At 41.4% G+C, this 10,120-nt stretch overlaps 1 long non-coding RNA gene across 1 annotated transcript; it reads left to right on the top strand.

Annotated features, from left to right (window-relative positions):
- The first annotated feature begins 4,247 nt into the window (after positions 1–4,247).
- LOC122465290 lies at positions 4,248–8,239 on the top strand. Its single transcript, XR_006290023.1, has 3 exons — positions 4,248–4,470; positions 6,263–6,433; positions 7,406–8,239. It is a non-coding gene; the product is annotated as an uncharacterized LOC122465290 (long non-coding RNA).
- Positions 8,240–10,120: the final 1,881 nt, after the last annotated feature.

The following is a 10,120-nucleotide window of genomic DNA, read 5'->3' as shown; positions in this document are numbered from 1 at the left end:
AGAAAATCCAGTGAGAATGTTGTTCTCCTGCAGTGTTTGCCGTTCATAGCACCAAATGAAGCTTTGTAAAGCAGACTACTTGGCTAAAATCCAGGAAGTTTTTATAGGCCCAGTCCCGCTCCTGCTGAAGTCAATGGGAGCTTTGCAATTGGTATAAACAGGAACTCATTGTGCTAGGTGCTGTACAACATACTAAAAGATGGTCCCTGCTCTGAAGACAGACAAAGCGTGGGAAAAAAGCAGGGTTTTTTAAATTCCCATTTTACAGGGGGGGAGCCAAGGAACAGAGCAACTGTGTAATTTGCCCAAGATCCATAGGAAGTCTGGGGCCCAGTCAGGAATTGAATCCAGCTCTCAAGTCCCAGAAGAGCACCTTAACCTTAGCTGGTAAGGCTTTTTTTATTATTATCTGGTTTTTATCCCAGCAATACATTTCTAAGCGTATGAATTTAAATTCCTTATAAAGATCAGCAAAGTTCATAAGAATATTTGAAATATATTCCCTAAAGCACTTGAGACTATCTGAGGGACCTGGCCTTCTTCCATTCCAGTCAGTGGGCATGTTTCCATTAACTTTAAAATGAACAAGATCTGGTCCTTTGTTAACATCAGTCCCTCCTTGTCTGGGACCTGATCATCACCAAAGTTAGGACTGCATTGGTCAAGCCTATACATTTCCCTGACACAGGATTTTCAACAGGGTTACACTTCTTTCTTCCCCAAAGCAGATTTATTTCCCCCCCGCCCCCGCCCCGGTCCCAGACTGAGGTCACAATGCCTGACAAGATGTAACAGGTTCTGGACTGAGCTGCACTATGGTCATGTCAAGAGAGCAAAGTGCACTTAGAAACAATGGCAGGCATTTTGATGGCTAAGTAAGCAAAGCAAACTCACTGATACTTTGCAGGAATGCCTGGCACTTAGTGGGATTTATACATTGATAATCTGACCTGACAAGTAGGGATCTAAATCTCAGGGGCATTTGTACCATACTTTTAGGGTCAAACAATAATTGGCTCTGTTTGGACAATGTAAGAATTAAGATTCTTTCTTGATGCTTTGCTGTTTAATGTTTGGGTTTCTTTGAGGGGAAGGGTTTACTGTAAATTTAGAGCTCATTATAGTCCTCATTTCATCTAAGAAACCAGTTAAATATGGGCAGCAGCAATACAAATCTCTTCATTTTTCACCAGCATGCCTCAGCCCTGACTACGAGAGAATACCTCTAAGGTAACAGCTCAGTCCCTATGTCCTACTGCATTCTTGGCTTCCATGCTGAGACTGCCAACAAAGATACCAATTACCTCCAGCCACGGTAATTGTTTTAGGGAAGTGAACACCTGGTGGATACAAGCCACTTGAGCAGCCATTAAACACTAATAACTTTTGATCACCACTGACCTAGTAGTTCATGTTTTACATCTTATTCACATGAAATACTTTCTGGTGTTCACAAATGTCTGTAGCTTGCAAACTGGCCGTGACCTCAAGGTCAATAAAGAGATGCCAATTTGATGTGAAGAAAATGAACTTTCTTTCCAGTTTTCCTTATTTTTTATAGTATTGTGTCACTGATCCCAGTGCTGAGTGACACGCATGACAAGCTCTCAAGCATTGTCAGAGCTTAATTAAGGCCAACAGACAGCAGAGAAAAAAATGTGGGATTCCTTAGAGCCGTGGCTGGAATGCAGATGATCTGCCCATCCTCATCACTTCCCTCTTTTCCCCAGGATAAAATGTCTTGTGAAGTATTTGTAGTGTATTCCTTTCCTTTGATGTGAGTAATCAAAGAGGTGAGGCATTGACTGAAATGTTCTATTCTCCTCATAATTTTCCAGAAATTTAGAGGTAGGTTCTCTGCTGCTACAAATTGTCATAGTTCTACTGAAGTCAATAAAGAGATGCCAATTTACACCAGTTAAGGATCTACTCCTTAAGGAGTTAATTCTAGGGAAATTAGCTAGGGAAAAAAACACCCTACCTGATGTATCATGGAATTCCAAGATGGCTCTCTTTTGGGTGTCTCTCCCCCCCATCACCCAAGCTATTCCAAGTGTGCTGGCCATGATCAGAGACAGGACGCTGGACTAGATGTATCACTGGTCTGGTCTAAGCTATTCAATTAAGGTTCTTATACCACCTTCACCACTGTGGTGTCTGAGCACTTTCCAGCCGCACAACTAATATGTTAAGTGTAGTCTGGTTTGGTAAGTCCTCTGTATGTTTATTTGGGTTCCTTTGTGTTGAGTTGGGGCAATACTGAGGAAGTTATGCAAAACAGGAGCTACTGAAACTGGTTTCTTATGAAAGGCAGTGGCTTGAATAACCCTTTCCCTATTAGAAATGTAACTTTCTGTGGTAACGTCTCATGGTCTCTCAGAGGCTAAAATCATCAGTTAGTAGGATTCAGTCATACAGTCAGTACAAAGAATGAAATTTGGGGCTCTCAAAAGTTGAGCTGTGTTTAAAACAGACTTTTGCAAATGGCAAAGAGGTTCCTTTAGCTGAGATAATGTTCTAAAGTCTCCACCTAAAAGGATGATTGGATGACTAAACATGGCTTAGATTTGTGGCTGCTTTTCATTTATAAACTAACAGTACAGGTGTTCTGTGATCCCAGCACTTCAAAGTGCTGAGAGCCTCCTGTGAGGTGCTGAGCTCCTTCATCACCAACTGAAGTCAAGGGAGATCAGCATCTCACATTAACCAACGTATGATGGGCCTCACTGGGTTCTTCATTAAACCAGTGTTACAAAACATATGTAACAATGGTACAATCTAGCATAAACCCAAGTGGCCTGATTCTCCTCCTTCACCAGTGTAAATGAACAGTAACTCAGTTGAATCAATGCAATGACACCAGCCTGAGAAAAGATTCAGGTCAGTTAGATTTATTCTGAGTTTACACACATGTAACTGAGATCAGAATTCAGCCTGTTGCATATGAAAAAAAGAAAAAGATGCTCTCTGTTGTGAGAATTAAAAAATATTGGATACCTAATTCTGCTTTAGGATTATTCAGATGTGTTTTAGTTGCAGAACTGTATGCATTTAAAATAAATCAGATTAGTTATGTGTATTAGAATCTGTGTTGAGTGTGGTATGGAAATATCTCCTTTTTATGGCAAGTAAACATCATCAGTCCTGTAGAGATCCTGTACAGGAAATGTTCAACAATTAAAAAAAAAAAAAAAAGACCGGAAAATAACAGTACCATTAAGCAACATCAAATTCAAGATTACAACCAGTGTTGTCCCTGGGGTTACGATTTTTGTTTTTATCCAGCACAAGTGCTGGGAAATGAAAAATCAAATCAAATACTCTTATAAAGCAACCCTCATGTTTTGCTGCTCAGTTAGAAAATACAAATGTGGAGGTTTTGTAGCACTTTGGAATATGCAGGTGAAAACACCGGGTCCCATTCTTCCCTTGATCTTTGTGCAATTAACGTCAAAAGGATTTCTGGGTATAGAATGAGGAGATAATATTTTTTTCATTTCTGGAGCACTTTCCATCCAAGGAGCTCAAACACTTTACAAAGAGTAACGAATGAAGCCTGAGAGGTGAGTATTACCTCAGCTTTATGGCAAAAGAAACTGAGACACAGAGAGGTTCATGGCAAGTCAATGTCAATCCCAGGAATAGGACTCACACCTCCTGACTCCTAGTACTTTGCCTTACCCACAAAACCATCCTTCTTCCCATAGTATGTGGCCCAGTATTGCATATGCACTTATATTATAAGTATCACAAGAGCCATACAAACAGCAGCTCCCATCTGAGATCAGCATAGCACAGATTCTGCTGGCAAGAGCAGGTTCCCCTTTGGCTCAACATCCGGAGCACTTGATCTGAGAATCCCAATTGGAGTCAGAGCTGTTACTTGTGAGATGCACACACAGCAATGTCGGCCACTGGATGGTGGAGCTCTGTCAATCAGTTACGTCTTCTATAGTGTCTGGCCACCAGCTGGCAGACACAATAACAAATAGATACAGCACCAGACATTTTTTCATGCACAGTCATACTTTTATGGGAGATATTGTGATGGATACGACTGTTTCCTGCAATATCCTGGACAACCCTTATGGAATTAAATTAAACTCTATTGAATTAAGTTAAACCTCATTGAATTAAATTTAATGCTTTTGAGGTCCATTGTATTAAAACTGCAATTCTTTATGTGTTGTTGTGGGATTGCATGTGATTTCTTCAAAGGATTTTTGGAACAATAAAGTGAAGTGGATTTCCTAGGAGATGAGGGGACTGCAAATGACCCACCTTGAATCCATCCTTTTGAAGCTGCCCTTTGAGCAGAGACCCGTTGTCTGGCTGATTTGATTACCTATCCATGGTCTCCTCAAAGAGCCAAACTGGAAAAAATGAGCGACTCTTACTCATGAAACCACAGGAAAACCCCTGGATGGAAGTTAAAGGAGTACTCCTGCCAGATCCCATGTTGCAGTTGAGGTGATGTCCAGTAAGCTTATTAGTATGTGTGTAGGTTTTTTATTATGTTTTCTCTGTAATGCTTCTACCTTAAGAATAAAATGTGCTTGCTTCAAAAGAGTTGTGCGGAAATGCATACCTGTGATGAAAGAAAAGGAGGACTTGTGGCACCTTAGAGACTAACCAATTTATTTGAGCATGAGCTTTCGTGAGCTACAGCTCACTTCATCGGATGCATACTGTGGAAATTGCAGAAGACATTATATGTGTCTATAATGTCTTCTGCAATTTCCACAGTATGCATCCGATGAAGTGAGCTGTAGCTCACGAAAGCTCATGCTCAAATAAATTGGTTAGTCTCTAAGGTGCCACAAGTCCTCCTTTTCTTTTTGCGAATACAGACTAACACGGCTGTTACTCTGATACCTGTGATGATGTACCTATGTACCACTTCTTAAGAGAAGGCAAAAGAATACTTAGGCAGCCTGTCTTTTTTATTGGGGATTTCACAGTATAGTCAGGGGAGCGTGCAGCTTGGAAACTCCCCATTTGGAAGGGAAAGAGGTATTTGTCTTCTCACAAGAGAGCCAACCCTAGGGTAGGTGCCTTTGCTGGACCATAGAAGGAGAATACAGGTGAAGTTGCCTGAATTGTGACATACATTATTTGAGTTAGTTACTAGTGGTCCTAGGGTGTCTATACATCCTGTTTTGGCTGGGACAGTCCCCTTTTTAAGCCTTGTCCCAGACATTCTGACTTTTTTGGCAAAACTGTCATTTGTCCCATTTGTCCTTGTCAACTGATCATCTGTTGGCAAGAGCAAATGGGACAAATGCCCAGTTTTACCAAAAAAGTGGGGCACGCCCTCTTAGGGGACTGCAGAGGAATGTTCGGGGGGGTGGGGGGTGAAGTGGCTCCACACAGTGAGACTTGGGCCGGCCCTGCATGTGGGGGCGCGGGGGGGGGGGGGGGGGGGAAGGAGAACTCGGGCCAGCCCCCTGTGGGGAGTGGCCTTGGGTTGGCCCAGAGTGGTGTCCCATTTTCACTTTGGGAAACATGGTCAACCTAAGTGGTCCGGTTGGGAAGTTTAAATATGCCTACCAGTATAGCTTCTCATTTCAGCTCTGAGGCTAGCTGCTAATAGAGTGCAGTGGTTAGTGGTAACAATTTAGACCATTTACTGGTTGTCCATCCTTTTCTTTAACTAGTTGCTCATGACAGTTGGCCTTCATTTCTCTGATCCAGACAGAACATGGTAGATTCAGCATGTGAACAGACAGCTCCTTGAGTATGTTTTGTTCAGGCACTTGCTAAGAATAAACAAGGTGGTGACTCAGGGCTCCCAATGCTGTTCTTGTGGTTGCATTGAGGTGCATCTACCCCAAAATCCTGAATCTGAGGACTCCTGGCCTTTTGGAAAAGAGTTGGTTTTTGTTCTTTGTTTTTTCTTTTCAAAATCAGAAGCTGTACCCAAGTCCCAGAATTTATCCTTACGTCTGTAATGAACACACCCTGAATTCAAACACCCTAGAAGTTTGAAAGTACTAGGGAGAGGGGGCTGACATCTGGATCTCACTTTGACAGCCTGGGCCCATCGCTGTCTATTGCTTCTATTTGCTATACGGTGCCTATTTAGCAACTAATATCATCCAGGTACTGAAAAATCTTTAGTGGACGCAATGAGACTTTGGTAGAAAGCTATTATTGCAACACTGCTGTGGTTTGATATCAAGTCTGTTCCTGGGGCAGGGGGATGCAGATAGAGGGAGAGAGAGAGAAAGATACTTAGGATTATTTCTGTTTTGTACCCTAGGGTCCCATTTGTTCACATCAGTATCCATAGCAGAATAAAATCCTTTTTATTGAAACATGTTTTCAATCGTAGGCAACCAGCCTGCTCCAATTAGTTCTCCTATCATATTCCTCAAAGCCAGGCTCCAAGGTGAACAAGTGACAACCTGACAACTGGAATATAAAGCTTCAGGTAAGATTAAGGGGTTTTACAAGCCCACACTACACGTGTATATTGTTTTCTGTAATATCAGGAAGGAAAAGGAAGAAAGAGACTTTCTAATCTCACTGGAGACAGCACCTCTCTGTCTCACTGTCAATAAATCTTCAGACTTCAGCCATTTCAGTTCTTCGCTATTTCCAACCAGAGAAGGGACAGAGCAGAAGATTTCAGAGCTAGATCCAGATCTCGATTTCAAATAGTCCCAAAGCTCAGGGATAGAGCAAATCAGAAAACTTCAATTGAACCATTTTCATCAGGAAATGCAGGTCTATTGAAATCAAAATGCTGCATGAAGAAATTTTGTCTCAGAGGGGGAAAAAAAAAGGGAGGGGGGGGCAGAGTTCAAACAATGACAAAACATTGCATTGCAACATTTTCAGAATGCAATGTTGATTTTTTAAAAGTGACTTTAGTTTTAATTTTTTTGTTTTGTGTTATATCTTCCAATATAAAATAAAAAAGTGAAAATCTATATGAAACATTTAAATTTTGGCAAAAAGAAAACAAATGTCAAAATCCTGTGCAAAATAGAATATCTGTCCCCTGCACAGCTCTGTTTGAAGGTATTTGGATCGGCGGGGCGGGGGAGACTTTGATCCATTATGAAAATGGTTTCTGAATACCACTTAATTCCAGGTATGCTTAGATCCAAAGTTTTGGTTCACACCAACCTCAGTTTTCAACTTAGTTTTGATATTGGGTAGGGGGAAAATGTCTGTGTGTCTGAGTTCATTGTATATGCAAGAAATGGAGACTGGTTTCTCCTTCCACTGGGATAAAGTGAAACTTCAGGTTTCCCTGATGAGAAGGGTATAAAATGTGAACTAAAATGCACAGATGAGACTAAGCCATGCTGGAAAATCTCCCTCCTGTCTCACCATGAACCTCTTTTTCAGCAACAACATTAATATGTTAAACAAAGCATATGAACATGTATTGCAGGGGAAAACGCTACTGCGGCAGCAGATGGACTAGATGACCTAATACTCGTCCACTCATTGGCCACTTCTGCACAGATGAAACAACTGTCTTTTAGTGTCGTGCAAACTAGCTATGGCTCAACCAGGTTTGACGTTGCCAGTGTGAACTAAAGATGACACCAAAGCAACACACAATCCAAAGTTTCTCCCAAATTTGGAGAAGTTCAGTACATCTGCCTATACTTTGGTTTTTAAAAATCCACTCAAGCGCAGCTATGGGGGCGTAAAAGCTCAGATACATCAATGAAGAGCACAGTTTAAAGGCCTAGAAGAACAGAGAGAGATGACGTTCACTGTCCTATCCAGCTCCCTCCTCTCCGATGAATGGATAGGTGTCAATTACTGCAACCTCCTCTCCTCTGGGTTCCCCCAAGTTTTCAAAATCCCGGACAAACTCCAGTTGTGTTTGCAAAGTACTGTGAGGTCCTTTGGTATTATCATTGCTCCTATAGACTTTCCTCAGTGCACATGGGTAGCTGCCACTAGCATACCTGGGTGTTGGGAGCAGGGCTACAGAATATATGCCTTGTGGAGATATTGTCTGCATGTGAAAATATACCCCATGTCACATTTATTAATCTTCTTTATCAGAGCATCTATCATTAATACACACACACACACACACACACACAAATCCCCAGCTGTAGCTGTCTGTTTAAATGAATATCTGGAGGGCGAGGAATATGAGAAACATTTTTGTATAGGAGAGATTAAAGAAACATCAGAGAATGTATAAAGGCCAGCTGCATGAGTGTTGTCAAGGTACCAAATGAATTGAGGTTCTGAGCACCTCCATTAGGCACTCTGCTATATGCCCCCAACTGGCTGCACTGTATGGTTTTAAAAATAAAACTTTAAAATGTTAAATTAAAAATAATTAAAAATATTTTAATGCTGCCAGTAAAAATTCTCAGCTGTGTCTAATTTATACTCAGGGTAGCTGAAGAAGATGGGAAAGATGGCGGTAAACTATCTCCTGATACCTTTGATCCTAGGGCCACAAGGTGCTGAAATAACCCTGGGCATAATTTAGAATAGCTTTAGGGCACCTCTAAATTATGTATGCTGGATGCATTTTACAGAGTTGGCTTTACCAACCAAGGCTTGGTCTGAGCACTGTGTGCTCTGACTTCATTTCTTCCCCCAGGAACTACTCTTCCTGCCCTGACACGCCCGTATGATTGAAGTAAGGGGAGAGGGTGGAATAAAACTGGTTTTTCATTGTACAAATATCCCACACTGGAGAAATTTTCTGCTACCTCTTTTAGGCATCTTTACATCCCCCTTGTGCTGCTGGCATGGTTCAAAGGCAACTTTACACAAGATTGAGGATCTGGCCCTTTGTTTTCACAGCAAGAGCCACAGGTAGACTGAGTGAAAATGTGAAGCTTTAATGAATCTTATGGGTTTCTTGCTCATCATCTATTATTTATGAAGGCTGTAAGAGGACATGACTGAAATTGGACTCTGCCCTGAGGAGTTTCCAGACCAACTTGGACACGTGCAGTAATTACGGTACCATTGATGGATGGCTCTGTCTAATCTGGTTCTCTCTCTATCACCATCTCATGTAGATGGTCAGACCCTAACCTGAGAACAGACAGAGTTGCATCTTTGGAAAGTTAAGTATGATATAAAGATATAGATATAGGATAAAGATATAAAGGATTTGACGGAGGAAATGAAGGTCAATTGGGTCATGGAGGCTGGAACAAAGAGGCTGCCTATTCCTGGGTGTAGGGTTCTTGTGGAAGGAGTTGCAAAGCCAGGAGTGAGAGTGCATATTAGGCAAAGCATAGGGTGTGAGGCATGTGCCTGTGTGTAGGGAAGGAGCAGAACGGAGAGCCCAGGAGTGGGTGGGGCAGATGTGAAGAGCCTCGAAGCTGAGGAGTTCTAAATTATTACATGTTTAAAGAAACATCCCAGTCAGAGGCCTGTCGCTAGAACTCTCAGATTCAGTCACATCGTGCGTAGTGCGTGTTATCACATCTTGTGCTGGCGCTTGTTGAGAAAGTGTTTTTTTGTGAACATTGTTGAGAAAAGTGAAACAAACCTTTTCCTTAAAATATTGCCTCTTTTTTTTTTTCCAGGTTTTCATTGAAAAAAATAACTGAAATCTGAAAAATATTTGGCTGAAAAGTGAAAATGTTTCCGTGTTTCTCTGAACAGTTTTCACTTTAGTGGAAAATGGACATTCTCCACGAATATTTTTCTCTCTATGAAAGAGCCATTCTTCATCAGAAAAACTTTTCAGATGAAAAATTTCAGCCAGTTTTACTCGGTAGGTAGTATTGCCAACCACATTAAGTGGGGCCCAAAATATCACAAGATTGGCTTAAAAATCATGAGATTTTAATAAACACATAAATAAATACGTGGCTCTTTTTATATACACCTTCTGGTGCACTGAGTTCATGTTTTTCAGGCTTTTCTGCACAACCATAGAGGCTAGGAACTTACTTTTTTTAAATGAAAGCTGAGATTCTCACATAATCATTTTCCTCCAGGGCCTGCGGCTTTGAGAAAAATACCAAATATTGCAAGACTCACAGTAAAATCAGGAGAGTTGTCAACATGATCTGTGCAAAAAATTCAAAGATATGGACTAGGTATATAGTGAAACACGGGGAAAGATTGCAAAAACAATGCCGGGGGCCGGGGGGGAGGGACCTTGACA

This window comes from Chelonia mydas, chromosome 3, assembly GCF_015237465.2.
Source record: "Chelonia mydas isolate rCheMyd1 chromosome 3, rCheMyd1.pri.v2, whole genome shotgun sequence".
Classification (NCBI taxonomy): domain Eukaryota; kingdom Metazoa; phylum Chordata; order Testudines; family Cheloniidae; genus Chelonia; species Chelonia mydas.
The sequence above is the reverse complement of the archived record's forward strand: the minus strand, read 5'-3'. Positions and strand labels throughout refer to the sequence as shown.